The sequence below is a fragment of the Camarhynchus parvulus genome, chromosome 12 (genome assembly GCF_901933205.1).
Source record: "Camarhynchus parvulus chromosome 12, STF_HiC, whole genome shotgun sequence".
NCBI classification, from domain to species: domain Eukaryota; kingdom Metazoa; phylum Chordata; class Aves; order Passeriformes; family Thraupidae; genus Camarhynchus; species Camarhynchus parvulus.
In genome coordinates this window covers 13,147,139-13,162,231 of record NC_044582.1, presented here as the reverse complement: position 1 = coordinate 13,162,231, position 15,093 = coordinate 13,147,139, and the positions used below count along the sequence as shown (strand labels likewise).

General features: G+C 44.8%; 1 protein-coding gene across 1 annotated transcript in view; it reads left to right on the top strand.

Moving 5' to 3' along the window:
- CADPS (calcium dependent secretion activator) overlaps window positions 1-15,093 on the top strand; it is a 203,022-nt gene that overhangs the window by 44,557 nt on the left and 143,372 nt on the right.

The following is a 15,093-nucleotide window of genomic DNA, read 5'->3' as shown; positions in this document are numbered from 1 at the left end:
CTCATCTTCTTGCTTGATTTCATAGGAGTGCTGAGATGGGAAAATTTTATTCCTCAGCTCTGTATCTGGTGAGCAGGTCTGTGAGGTGGTTAAGTGGGCTGTTTGCCTGTGGCTTGTTTGCCCATCCTGTGTCACATCACCAGTGTGAATGACAGAGGTTCTTACAGCCTGTGAGATCAGCAGTCAGATTCCAGGAGTCCCTGGGGTGGGTGGCTTACGCAGACTTGCCCAGTGAGGTTATACAGGTTCTCCCTAAGTAGAGGGAGCTCTGTGATCCCTGCCTGCCTGTGGTGGAAGGAAAAAGCATCCCAAAGCCCCATGACCTCAGGGTAGCCCTGCTTGCGCTTGAAAACCTTTCCCATTCCTCTCTTTCTACCCCAGAAGGGCTGGTTCTCCAGAGTTGAATAGCCAGGACTCTGCAGTGCTGCTTGTGTTTCCAGAGCTCTTGCTGAGGGCTGTCAGTGGCTATCCAGACTGCTGGTGACCCAGATTACAGTCCCCTGCTACTGGATATAAATATCACAGTGGGATAAAGGATGCCAGAGTCACTGAGAGAGTAAGGTGTGGAAAGTTTTTGGAGGAGGAGCAGACCACAGTCTTTTCCCTGTAATACAAGGCTTCAGCTTCTTATTGAAATGAATACATTTGAGACCAATTCTGTCTGTCTTCTGTCTAGACATTTCCAATTTTTTTTAAGACACAGAGAATTATGTTTGATCTGTTTTTACCCCTGTAAAGAGCCTTAGTTATCTTGCATTTGTTGTTCTTCATCTCAAACCTTAATGACAGAGTGGGGAGAGGATAATAAATGTCCCTGAGTAGTATGTCTTCACAGCAAAAACTGCAGTGGCCCTCATAAATTTTGTTTACACAGATTTTGTGCCTCCATCCTCTGTTGGAAGAATTCTTTAAAATCAAAACCGTAATGTTTTCAGTGATGTGTCAAGAACTGAGTCAGTTCTGCTGTGTTTTGGTTTATTTTTTAAGTCAAACCAACTCCAGCCCTGTGTCTGTCTGACCTGTGCTTTGCTAAGGACCAGGGTGGCCTTGCGTGAGCGTGTGTGTGATCCTTCCCTCCTGGTTTGTGCTTCCCACTGAGGCAGAAAACAGTGTTTGATCACAGCTGCCCTGCTTTGTGATCTCTGCTCGTTAGAATCTTTCTGGCTGACACCATGAACCCAGAGGCTGCTCCCTGCAAATTGCCCTGTTGCATCAAGCAGTCTTTTTCCTGCATGAGTCCAGGTTATAATCCTGGAGGATTTAATTCTGGGTCTTTTCTAATACTTGGAGGCAGTAAACCTGTAATTTAAGCTTTTACAGGAAGACATAATTTCTGATGAAAGCTAGAATTAGCATGGAAGCTACTCTGTTTTTAATACCTGGATAGTGAGGATTAGCTATGCAGAAGGGAAAGCCCTTTGTGCAATGCATTTATCAGAAAGCTGCAGGGTCAGCAGTCATTGAGCAGCTGGGTGTTTTCCTGGGATGCAGTGGTTAAAGTGCCCTGGTGCTGTGGGGTGGGATCCTGCCCCTTGGGGATCAGGTCACTGCTGCTCCTTCTGCAGAGCAGCCAGGGAAACCACAGGCTCTGCTCTGGGAACCCTTTTTTGATGCTACCTGTGGTCATGTCATCCAGGCTATACCAGCAGGGTCTTTGGAGCTCTCTGGCCAGCAGCAGATTCTTTGTACTTCTGTCTTGCCATGAAGCACAGAAATTGCTGTTGACCATTACTCTTTCTGCAGGGACTCATCCACTGCTTGCTGCCAGTCTGTTGGGGGTAGTTACGAGCTTCTCAGTGGTAATTTGGTATGGTATAAGCTACTCTTTTTTTTGACCTGTGCTTGTCTGCCATGCTTGGGAGGAATTGAAAAAAGCAGCTACTTCCCTGGCAGGCTGTCTGAATGCCATCACCCTCTCCAGTGTGGCAGCACTGTGCTGCTGTTCATGCACTTTATCAGTCAGTCACCTGTGATTAGAAAAGCAAAGCCCACTGTCTTCTGTGGAGGGGCTGGCTGGTCTGTGCTCTCCCTTGCCTTGGTGTGCAGGGTGAAATTGCCCAGAGGCTGTGCAAGGAGGCAAGGGGTGGCAAAGGGTGGCTTTGCCTAGTTGTCCTCTGTAAACATGAGCAGGAATGGTGGTGAGAGCCCCAAACACTGCTGGTACTTCTGTGGTCTGAAAGTAGATGCTTTTCTCTATGCAGCCTCCTGTTACATCACACTAATTGCATAATGATTGCATCACTGGGACTGCATTTCCATTCACTTCTGAGATAATACTTTGTTTGCGCAGGAGGAGGATGATTTCTAAAGAGATTTTTTAATACAGTAGCCCCAGGGAGCATGAGATAAGTGTATTCTTAATGTGATAGCATTGATTTAGCAGGATCTGAGATAGCAGTTATTGATAGCAAGGTATTAATGCGGTTGGAAAGGCTTTTAGGAAACAAAGATGGGAAGTGGTGTTGTAGCAGCATAGTTGTGAAGATTACAGTGTTGTTAAGCACAAACTCTGACTAGAACATTTTAAATAATACACGAGTCTTGCACTCTTTGCATAACACATGCCACGTGGCTCGGTGTTTCTGCTCCACTGGAGTCAGCATGGGAATTGAGCATCTCTGGCTCCAGCAGCGAGCTCCTCTGCTGTGTGAGAGGTGTGGTGGAGGGAGAAATGTGTTTCAGTCTGGTCTTTCTGGTCCAGAACCTGTTGGCAAAACTTAAATTTAGCTCTTCTGCTTTGCAATTAACCTGTGGCTGTGGAGGAGTACTAGAGGAGCTGTTTTCTGTATGTGTTGGGCAATTCCAGACTTGGGTTCTTGCTGCAGTTGGCATTTCCTAGGGTACTCTATTTCATGCTGACCTTCATGATGGCTGAATTCAGAGCATCTCTGAAATCAGGCTGTGGTGTTCTCCCTGTCTTGTTCTTTCCCAGCCGTAGGGCAGTGATTTACTTTTCTGTCTCAAGCTGTGTTTGGAAGTCATTTTTAGCTACAGTGAGAAGAGCCGGAGCTGGTACAGTGCTGTTCAGTTAATCCTGCAGCAGGAGCAGATGTTCAGATCTGTCTGTGATGAGCTGTGCAAGTCCATCCTCCTGCTTCAGAGGAAGAGTGGGCTCTCCCTGCAGAACTGCCTGAGCTCTCAGGATTCACAGTTAGACTTTCTCTTCTTTCCCAGGCCTGAAGTGTCCCATATACTGTGGCAGAATAACCTGTCCTAAGCATAATTCCCTTAGATGTAAGGTTTGAAAGCAAATAACTAAATATAGGTGTATCTGACCTGCTGAGTGATGCTAATACAAGGTCGTGGTTTTTTAGCATCTATTTCTGTCCATCCATGTAGAAGGCAAAACATCAGAGAAGTGTGCATGTGTGGGTGGGCTGCAGCACACCAGGTGTCATTGCTGTCTGGCTATTTCATGTAAAGGCATAAAGACATCTCATCAGTGCAATTGGAGTGGTTTCATAAGTTTTGGGGCCCTGTGATTTTAACTAGGAAACATTTCAACCCAAATTTTCTCAAATGGAGCTGGCTTAAAACTAGAATTCACTGTTTTGACATTTATTTTCGCAGCTGAATTAGGACACTATGTCCAAAGGCTGACATTTCTCACATAGCAGAAAGTTCCCCTGCCAAAATAAACTAACTCAAGTGTTTGATTTTAGCTCAAGTCAGTATTAGAAATGATTTGCTGAGGTGGTATCTTGCCTTCTGCCCCTCTCTCATCTCTGCAGTTCATGTGGTTCTACCCAACTTGGTTTCTTCACTTGCTCTGGTGTGTTGAGCCCCTGACGTGCCCATCACATGCCCAGCATGTGTCAATCATGTGCCTGGCACACGGTCACACGGCCATCCTGTACCCAGTGTGTGCCAAACACGTGGCATGAGCTGACTTTGCTGACTTAGCTCAAAGTTGGAGACATCTCCTGAAAAAATACTTCCTAAATCCGTTCTGTTTGCAGAGAAGCTGTAGAGGTACTTGGAAACTGCAGCCCAAGTAGGGGAAGAAACTCATGTGAGGCACTGTGACAGCTCAGACAGTGAGATGAAGGCTAAGGTCACCTCAGAATAAATGTCTGATTTGTGTGTATCCTCCCCAGACCAAGTATTTCATCTGGTTTGTTGTGATGAGGAATTCCCAGCCATGCCTTGCAATGAGCATTGAGTCCAGGTTTGTTGTGCACAGTGTGGAGTTACCTGTCTGTGCACAACTCTGTCCCTTCAGTTCAGGGCCTCAGGGGTTTAGGATCAGATCCCTCCCTTCTTGCTCCCTGTTTAAAGAACACAAAGCAAATCCTTTTTATTCTAGCTTCATCTTGAAGCTCAATGTCTATGAAATATGTATCTGCAATTCTGACCTTTTAAGCAATAACTCTGGCTGTAGCCTTTGAAAGGGTGGGAGGTTTGCTTGGACCCCAGAGCCCCCTACAAAACAGCCTGTCCTGAGGATGGTGAGAACCAATGAGCCTCCATGGGCTCCTCTCTCCAAAGCTGGATGCATGTGCCATGGACAGCCAGCAGCTTTGGCCAGCACTGCTCTCCCCCTTGAAAATCCCCAGGGCATCAGCCTTACCCTGTGGCTTTTTTCCCCCTCTTTCTCTATTTAAAACTCCTTTGATAGCTCCACCTATTTTCAATCTGTAAGCATCATCCCCACCCTGCCTTCTCCCCTCCACTTAAAACAAAACTACGACTAATAAAAATAGGTTAAAGTGGTTTAGAGATGATAAAAAGCCTCAAACCCCATAAAGCATCATGGTCTGTTTTCAGTAATTCTGTATTTATTTCCATGGAAACAGAAATGGCAGCCTGGAGCCTTCTGCAGGGTTGTAATTACTCCTGCAGCAGCTGCAGCTTCCTGTCAGGCCCGAGCAGCTCCCAGAGCCTGCTGTGGTTTAGCTCCCAGTGGGAAACTGGAAAGGTGCTGGGAAGTGAATGAAATCTTCCCTGTCCTAACAGCACAATGGAGATACACACGTGGTCCTTTGGGGAGGAGGGGCAGCTGCCCTCTCCATCAGCTCAGCCTGCAATGTGTTGAAGAATGATTTTGGAATGGAGAGGGACAGTGCAATGTCGGGGGTGAGGGTGGTGCCTGGCTCTGCTGGACCCTCAGTTGCCAGGTACATCCTTTGGGAGGGGTTTGCTGATGGAGGTTACCCAGGAGCTGCAGAGAGGTGCCATGATTGTCCCTGTTGGTGCAGGAGCAGTGACCCTACGTGGGGTGTATCATTTGATATCTGAATTTGGAGCAAGAGGGGTGGTTGAGATGGGACATCTGTTAGCTCCAGCATCCAGTGAGACCTCAGCCAGCTGGAGGGACATGACAGGGCAGTGAGCAGGGCGGCCCTGCCAGCCCAGCAGTGTGCCACACTGCTGCTGCCTTTTGGGGAGGACAATGCAGAGATCACTCTCTGCCAGGGTGGGACCCCAGCTGTCATCATCCAGGGTCTGATTTGCACAGACACGTGGGGACCTACGTGTGCACCCATTAGCTGTAGGATCAGCTTATGTTATGTGCTGTTATGGACTTAGAGAGCAATCTTGGCCCTGTAATTAAATTTAAAGCAAATTAGCTCTTCTATTAAACAAAATAAATCTGATGTAGCCTAATGCTGTATTCTCCAGCTATGGCTGATCAATCGCTCCTGCAAAGAGCAGGCAAATGCTGCTGAGCAGATGGTCTTGGCTGAGGCATGGTCAATTAAACTAATTAAAGATGCTTTCATTTAATCAGAGGGTGTTTTAACCCTGTTAGCTGCCAGTTGGAGATGTGTTTTCGTGTACTAGGAACTTCCAGTTCTGGCCCTTCTATGGATTTCTGGTTTTCAGTCCCTTTACAGAAACCAGGCCAAAGTGCATCCAAAGAGCATATATCTGGCAGAGAAATTATAATGTCATGCAACAATAGTGAGGACTTGCAGAGAAATCAGTTGTTTCCTTCTAACAGTAACCAGAGATGTTTATTAGCCTGAAGAACTCTTCTGCAATGAATCCTTCCCACCCTATCTCCTGCCAGCCTTCCCTCTGGGTTTAGGGGTGGAGCTGCCTCTCCACAGCCCAGACAAGTGTCACTTGTTCCACCAAAACAAGCAGTGGCTTGTCATGGTGTATTATTTAGGGGACAGAAAATGGTTTCAGCATCCAGACAGGTTCTGGAATGGAGAAGCAGCCTCTTATTTCAGCTCTCTGCTTCCTTGCAAGTATCTTGGCTGCTGGGAGCCCCTCTTCCTAGGAGTTCTGGAGATGGGTTTAATTCATTATGTGCTGCAGGAGTCCGTGAGGACTCCTCTGAGCTGAAGCCTTCTTTCATATTCTGTGATTTGTCAAAACTGGGCACCCTCACCGTTTCCTGTCCCCACTTCAATCTGCTCCCCTGCCTCACTGTAAGGGGTGACACCACCTGCCAGCAAGGTGAGAGCCACCAAGAGAGCTTGTTGGTCTCATGGAAGATCATGCCAAATATTCTTAAGAAGCAGCAGTGGAGCAGAATCATGCATACAGCCCAGGAGTGACCCCTCCCTGGCTGCACAAAGGGCTGCAGCATGCCAGGACCCCCTTCCTCTGCCTTTCCACCAGCTTGTACACATTGAATTAGAAAAAGTTGTACTTTATCCAGAGGCCATGTGGACAACTCCTACTTGGGCATCATGGATCCCTGCAGGTACATTAGGGCTAAAATCAGGGTGATTTTCAAGATGTTCATCCTTTGTGAAATGATAAAACCCCTTTTTACCCTCATCTAATTAACAAGGTGTTTTTGTGCTGCAGCATCAGCTGAACGCTCTTTGTTGTCTGTGTGGACTGATTAATTTTTGCAGTTTAAGGCTTAAATTGCCATCAAGATATCTCTTTCATTTATTTTTGTTTCAATTGGCCCATAAATACTTTTCATCATCTGCATTCATGCTGCAAGGGAATGCATAAAAAATAACCATGGTTACCTTATAAAACATCATATCAATGACTTGACTTTTCTAACCTACCTTAGCCCTTTTATGCTGTTTTATACTGTTGGACTGCTGTTTGTTTTCTTTCATTGAAAATATAGTTGTTGGCATGACTTTTCTGCTGCTTAGCCAGATGTTTGGGTTTTTTTCCCCCAGATCAGAAGCATCATTTCAAATCAATATTTATTAATACAATTTTGTTTCCCTACCATAACCTTGCATTCTGAAAAGAGGAAGTTGAGTTGTGAATTCCTGGCTCTAGGTAGGAGAGACTGGTGAAAGTATGAAGGATTGAACTAGCTGATGTGTTGATCTGCTGCCATTTGCAGCAGAGGTCTCTGGGAAGGGAAGCACTTGGATCCTGAGATACCAACTGGGAGAGCTGTTCTGGTGTCTGCTGCTTCTGCAAGTGCCTGCCTGCTTCCGCCTCTGAGCACAGGGAGGGTTGGGAGGATGGACCCTTCCTGGCACAGCTCTGCAGGGAGATGCTGAAGTGGTGGGGAAGGTTTTGCTAAAGCTTGAGAAATGGGGGAGTCCTTGAGCATCACTAAGTGTGACAACATTGGGGAATTACAGCTTGAAACCATTTCAGTGGAGAGGAGATTTGGGGTGGCACAAAGTAAAGACTCCAGAGGTGTTATTGTATTGGTTTTGGCAGAGGGGAGACTGAAAAATAGGGGAGCAAAAAAGTGGGCAAGAAGTTGCTGATTTAGAACAAAACACTTTACACTGAAAAACCCAATGATCCCATGGAGTACATTGCCACTGTGCAGGGTATCCAGCCTCAAAACACCTGGGGGGGTCTGCCTGAGGACAAGCCAAGCCAAATGGTGTCCGTTGCAAGGGGGAGGGAATGTTAGCTAAATGTGCTGCATAAAAATTAAATTTTGCTAATCTCTCCCATAAAAACAATGACAAAAAAAAAAAAAAAACAAAAAAACCAACATAAAATGCAACTGAGATGGGCCAGAGTGCAATTTCTGACTTCGCTTCCATGGGTCTTTTTCCAAGGTTTTCAGAGGTGGGACTTGGCTCTCAAAATGCTGTCTTTATTTTGAGCAATCTCTTGCTTCCCTAACTTTGAATTCAGTGCAAGCCACTGTACATAAAAACCAGTTTCTCAACGTGGAGAAACATTGTGGACTGTGTCTTGTTAGGAAAGGGAAATGTCACTCCTCCTGTTTGTCTTTCCCTCAACCAGAGATGATGAGCAGAAGACATGACAAAGAAATGCCCCCACTGGCCCCTTTTGGAGAACGTAGTCTTCTTTTTTCTCTGAGCAGCATTTGTTCCCTGCAGTACATGTTCCTGTCAATCAGCCCAGGAGGCCTTGGGAGACAGAAGGGGTGTTATCCAGACCTCTCTCTCTTTAAGCAAGGAACTGCTAGCTGCAAAAGAACCCATATGCGATGCTTATCTTAAGGAAGGCTGGAATACTTAATAAGACATAACTGGTGCATGACCCTGCACTATGTTAATGCCTCTCTTTCTCTTCCTCTTCCTTTTAACTGGAAATACAATGGAGCCGCTAGAATTTAATTTTGCACATAGGTCTTTAAATCTAATTTGAATTCCACATGAAAATCTCAATGCTTTGCAGCACTTCAATCCTTGCTCATGTATTTTATCAGTGATTACCTTCCTGGGGAACTTTTAATGCCTATCTCAGGAGCAAAATGGAAAGATAGAGTCATGCTTGCACATGGTGGGGGTTATACGTGGTCATGCTGGCTTGTGCCAGAGCTCCAGGGGCTTCATTTCAGCAATGTCTTGTCAGAGAGCCTGGGCTGGTTCCCACTGAGCTGTGCTAGCCTAAGGTTACACACTATTCTTTTGGTTTTCTTTTTATTATGTTATATAGAGAGATCATTCTTCTGACATACATCATCCACTAAGGGAATATTTTGAAAGTTCTACATTAATGTTTTACTAGGTTTTCTCTAATCTTATTTCTGTAAGATGTGGTTTCCTCAAGGCTGCTTCTTTGCAGTCCATATTGTGTTCAGATTTCCAGAAAAGGGAGTTATTTAAAAAAAAAGAAAAAAAAATTATTCACCAGTCCTTTCCTTCACTCCTTACATTTCATTGTTCAGGCCACCAGTGTTCCATGCAATAGGAAAAATACTTCATGTCACAGCTTAGGATGTGATAGTGTAATTTTAATTCAGAAGAAACTTTGGGAGTCAAATGGATCAGGCCATAGAAAGTACTTCATGAATATAAAATACAGCTGGGTTAATCTTCCAGTTTTCATCTAAAAAGTACCAAATTAAAAAGAGAATAGGTATATTTCTTAGCAGAAATGAGATGCCAAGAATTTTCTTCAAAAGGATATCAAAGTAGGCACATATTTGTTCCCACTGAGCTGACTATAAATTGGGAAATGATCAACAAAGTAGATTTCATGCATTTCAAAGGCTCAGCCTCAATATTCCTAACTTACATAACCTGCTCCTTACCTCAATTTCAGTGCTGAGTTTTCATATTCAATACACTACATTTTTTCTGGAACATCTGATTCTACTCATGTTTGTGAGAAATTAGAGTGCAAGTTCAATAGGGAATTGGATGCAACACAAATTCAAATACAATTTCTCATGTATTTAAAAGGCCTATAGTAGCCTTTATCATGTAAAAACTGCGTTGGCCTCCACAGCACAGATTTTGTTGTATAATGCAGACAAGTAGTGATGTTTCCTAACAGCAGTGATCTGTGCATGTGTTTTTCAAGTGTTGTAGCCAGCCTTTGATCCAGCTTTTTTGTCTCTGACAGAGAACAGTAAGAACATGGGGAGGTGATAGCACAATATTATTTGTCATGAAGTCTTTGTAGAAGCATTGATAGCTGTGACAGGGAAGTGAGTGGGGTTTCCATGAGCTCTGACTGCTGGTGGCCCAGGAGAGCACAGTGTGGGGTGGAGGTTGGAGTCTGAACCCTATTTGCCCCAACCACAGCCAGGTTCCAGCACCCTGTGGGCTTTGGTGGAACCAGGCTTGCCTGCTTGTGTGTTCAGGCTCGAGCCTTAAGCATTCCTCAGATGTGCACAGGAGGAGACAGCTAAAATTACAGGCATTTCCCACAATAAATGAGACCAAACAACAAATGCATAATTTTTCTGTCCTCTTCTGAATTTGCTGCATGGGGAATGATGTTTGCAGTTCAAAAGGTGCTGGGGAGGGAGCAGGCACAGTGACAGACATTGGCCACAGGTCAGGCGCCCTGACTTTGCCCAAGTTTAGTTTTGGTTAAGCTCCTGCTCATTCCCACGGGTGCAGCTCATTTCTGCATCTTGTCTGTGTGTGCAGCTCTACTGGCAGCAGCACCAAAACTGCACATCTCCAGTCATCCTTGGTCCACAGGAAGGGAAACTGGTCTACATTGATGGTATTTGGCTCCAGGTATCAACATAAAACTGTAAAATGTAGGGCCCAGAAATCAAAATATTAAGTCACTAACAAAGGTGGGAGATCTTGGAAGATAACACAAATTGCAGTGGGATGCTGGAGGGAGTGTAAGGCTTTACTCCTTAGCAGAAGGAGCATCAGTGATGAGTTCTCTTTTTCCCAGGCTGAGGACCACGAGTTGTTGTCTTCTGTGGAGAGTTTTGCTAAATATAACTATCGTATTTCGTGACCTAGTTAAGTCCAAACTTGACGGGGAGAGAGCCTTGTGGGTGTTTTAAATTATAAAATTCTAATAGCGGAGTAATTAAATGGTCTCATATTTCTTCTCAACACCAGTCATTTATCATGCTGATATTTCTGCCAGTTTGTTGGAGAGCTGATGTTGTGCAACATTGGTGGAATGAGCTGCAGGCATGTGTTGGGCTGCCAGTGCCAGGAGTCTCGTGCACCCGTGTGCGGAACTGAGACCAGGGCTGACAAAATAGCTGCAAAACAGAGATGTTGTCCATGGAGAAATTATTGACACAATAATTTTATTAAGCCCCATGATGCCTGTTAGGTCTGATGAGAATGCCATTTGCCAAGTGTAGCATTTTATTTTGTATTTTAAAATCCCATTAAAACCCAGTGCTCTTTATTTCTGATGCAGGGTGTAATGTCAGCTGCAGTTTCTTATCATGGTACTCACCATCCCCTCATAGCTTGAACTCTTATTCCCTTCCCATGCATATCCAAATTCTTACTGTCAAGCAGATAGTGATAAGACAAGAGGGGGCAATTTTAAAGTAAAAGAGAAGAGCATTAGATTAGATATTAGGAAGAAATTTTTTAATGTGAGGGTGGTGACACACTGGCACAAGTTGCCCAGAGTTTTGCTCAGGGGAAAACTTCAGATTCCTGCCTGAAGCTTTCAAGGCCAGGTTGAATGGGGCTCAGGGCAATCTGGTCTGGTGGAGGGTGTCCCTGCCCATGGCAGAAAGGGCTGGAAAAAGATGGTCTGTATGTTCCCTTTCAAGCCAAACCATTCTATTATTCTGTGTTTCTATGAAAAATGTAAAATATCAAGTAGTCATTTTCATTGACCTTCTAACTCTGCTCTCCATTGACCTTTCTGCTTATAGATTTTCTCTTTATTTGCCCTTTTTTTAGCAGTGGATTTTGGCTGGGAACAGTTGTGCTCAGATGGTTAGGTATCAGTTGAGTGTAAATTAGCTGAAGGAGCTGTGGCTGCCACTGTCAAAATGATTCCAAAATAACTTTGTGTGGGAGAGTGATGGTCAGGTCAGACAAGAGAAGCATGGTTTGGGTCTGCTTGAGGGGAATGGAGTTAGAGGGGATAATGCCAGTTAGATTAATAGAAGAGCAATTCACTCTTAAATACTGGCTTATATCAGGGGTCCTTCATGTTACAGTGGCCCCTCATGGGTGTGCAGCAGCAGCAGCAGTATTTGGAAAAAGGTCTGTTTCCCATGAACATCTGCAGTATTTGAGATGAGGAACACAGGTTTCTTGGGGCAGTACCACAGCTTTCCTCTGGGAAGTCCCTGCTGACAGCATGGTCCTGGCAAAGCAGGAGGAGAAAACTGGACATGGGTTTTGCTGCTGCTTTGGCTCATTGATGAGCTGCTGTTCTCCCCAGGGGTACCAGCTGCAGCCCTGCTGCTCCCCCAGCCCTGCCTGCTCAGTGCTGGGAGGTGACTCTGCTCCTTTCACGTGCAGCCCTCTGCCCAGCTGTGTAACTCCTGATCCCTTTATTAACAGTCAACAAAGGCAATTATTCAGGGTCATTGATGGGCCATTTTGTTCTGGCTTTATGTATGGCAACTGCAAAGCAGCTGAGGATGTCTGGCAGGCAGTAGAAGTTTTATTTCTGTCAATTAAAATAGTCAAATATATGTTCAATGAGATAATTTGGATCATTTCACTTTCCTATCATAATGCCAGTTGCAGTTTCATCTGTTGTATGGATTAAAAAAAATCATCATCAATGGAATAAAAAAATCTTTTCTATCCTAAATATATGAGTAGAAATGCTGGCATTGTAACATCAGAGTATAAGCCTGATGTGGGCTTTGTGATTAGTGATCTAGAGAAAACCTGATATGTTTCAAAATAAGAATGGTTTTCTGGTTGATGACAATCAAAATACATTTTGTTTGACCAGATCAGTGGTTACCAGCACCATGTGAAGCACCATGTGAACCAGAATTCCCCGGGTATCTCTATCTTATATTTGGGTCTCGTTTGCAGTTGGAGTAGCAGTAGAGCAGGGGATGATGGAGGGGAGGGCAGTGCAGTGTGCAAGGGCAGGACAGGAGGCACATCTGTGTCCCTAAGGCATCCTGCCATACCAGCATGCCACAGCTGAAGAAAATATCTCTTTCCACTGTTGCCTGAATTTACTCAATGCAAGTTATCAGCCAAAAGTAAATCTCTCCTGTTCAAAGACAAAGAGTTCATAAGAATCTTTAATAACAAAACTCTCCCTGTGCAGAGGCTGCTGAGAACGGTGCTGGGGAGTAGAGGAAAAGAAAAATGGGTCAAATAAAATTCTGCTGAAAAAGTAGTAAATGCTCACTGATAGCATGAAATTGGATGTAACTCTAAACTCTGCTGGACATGAATTGGCCCATGCCAGTGTGAGCCCTGGAGAAGGGAAAAGCAGCTGAGAGCAAGTAACAGCAAGGGATGGTCTCAGAAAAATTCACCAAGCAAAGCAGAGTTCAGCTTGGAACAGGAGCATTTCCTTTTGAAAGTGTCATTGGCTGTCTGCTGCAGGCTGCAATGATTCCTGCCTTAAGATGAAGCAAAACTCATCACTGTGGTCTGACGGCAGTGACCTGTGTGGAGAGCTTTTCCAGCTGCTCTGGGATGCTCTGGAAAACCCTGGGGAGGGTGTGTGGACACAGCTGAACTGGATATGGGGCCAGTCCCACCTTCCTAGCAGTTTAAAACCACTGTGATGCCCTTGCTTTTCTCAGGATGCAAACTCATAACCTTCAAGAGAACCTCTACCAAAATCTAGAGGAAAATCAGCTCCTTTTTTTCATCCATACTCCCCCTTTTTTTTTTTTTTTTTTTTTTTTTTTTTTTTTTTTTTTCTGCTTCAAAAGAGGCCCTGGAGAGGACTTAAAGGTAAAACAAGCAATGAGGAAGTGCAAGCTGTCATAAATAGTGTTAAAACAAGAGTCAGATTTTGCAGTAAGGTAACAAGGTACCTGAGAAAGTGGTGACAGAGTTGTGAAAGGTTTTCAAAGCTTGTGTCTGATTGATGCCTTGTGGGCATCAGCTAAGGATTCTCAGGACATTGGTGGGCAAGGAGAACAGGATGCAGCCACAGCCTCAGTGGGTGTGCTGAGGTGTCCAGCCATGGTGCCAAGCCTTAGGCATGTGTGAAGGTACTCCAGGAAACATTGTGAGAAACTCTTGTCTTTCTATAGGGCAGCAAAAAACCTCTCCTATATCCCAATCTGGAATCTGTACTATAAAAATGTGTTGGAAAGGTCTTGAGAGTTATGTGAAGGGATAAGGAAGAGCTAAAAGTTTGACTCGCCTGGGGAAATAGTCCAAGTAATTTGTTTGCAGGTGTATTGGAGCAATGTTTAACTGCCCATGTACAGGAGCAGTAAAACTAGGATCAAAGCAGTCACTCTTGGCTGCCACTGATAGTCAGGGTTGGGAGAGCTGGGCAAAGGTCCTGACAGTCTTTCTCTCACCTGAAGGATACGCTGGATCTTTTCCTATCAGATATGCTTATGTTTAAATGGAAGCTCAGGCCTTAACATAACAATTGTATGCTGAATTTTTACTAGAGATTGCACAGGAAAGGGCAAGTGGTTAATTTTAGGCTGGGAATCCATCCCATGACTGGGCAGGTTTTGGACACCATGAGTGTTATTGCTGAATATAAAATCAGTTATTTAACTGAACTTTGTCTAGGCTGCTTATTTCATTTTACTCTGCAATGGAAGTTGTGGTGGGCTCTGAAAAAGAGTCTTGCAGCCAGGCAGATTGGAGCTGTTCCCTGGGCACCTGCAGCCAAAAGCCTTTGCTGTGGAGCTGCCCACGTTAGGAAGCAGGGCTGGCATGCATGGAGCACTTGGTGCTGCATGGCAGTGAGGATGAGGTGATGGCAGATGAGGGGACACTGCTTTGCCAGATGAAGTTTGTTACAAATTCCCATCTGCTCAGAAGCAGAAGCTATAAGGTTTGTGCTTGTACAAGTAATTATTTGTTATACATTTTTAAACATGAAATCTAGTCCAAACGGCAAATATTTTTAGCGTGTGTCATTGTGCAGTTAAGAAGGCTGCCAGCAGCATAAACCAGAATAACTCTGCGTGGTACTGGGGCTGGGATGGGATTTTCTGCTTTGCCCATTTTCTCCTCCCCACTCTTGGGGACTCATTCTCTCAGCTGGGCTCCTGCTCACATGAGCCAGCATCTTGCAGAGCCAGCTGCTTTTTCACCCCCTCCATTCATTTTACCTGTGATGGAAAGCACATCTGGCACAGCTGGGGGTGTTTGGCTGGGTGTGAAAATGCTCTGGAAGAAATGGGACAGGATTGCTGCTTTTTCTCCCAGTGGAATATGGAAGAAGCAGTCTTACATCTCTTAATTTCCAGCAAATGCACTCTGTGGAGTGAGCCTGCACATGGTTTATAATGTAGGCATTTGGGCTGAATGAAGCATTTTTTTCAGGTTTTTAAGGAACTGCTTGAATTGTTTCTGCAGTGTTTTACCC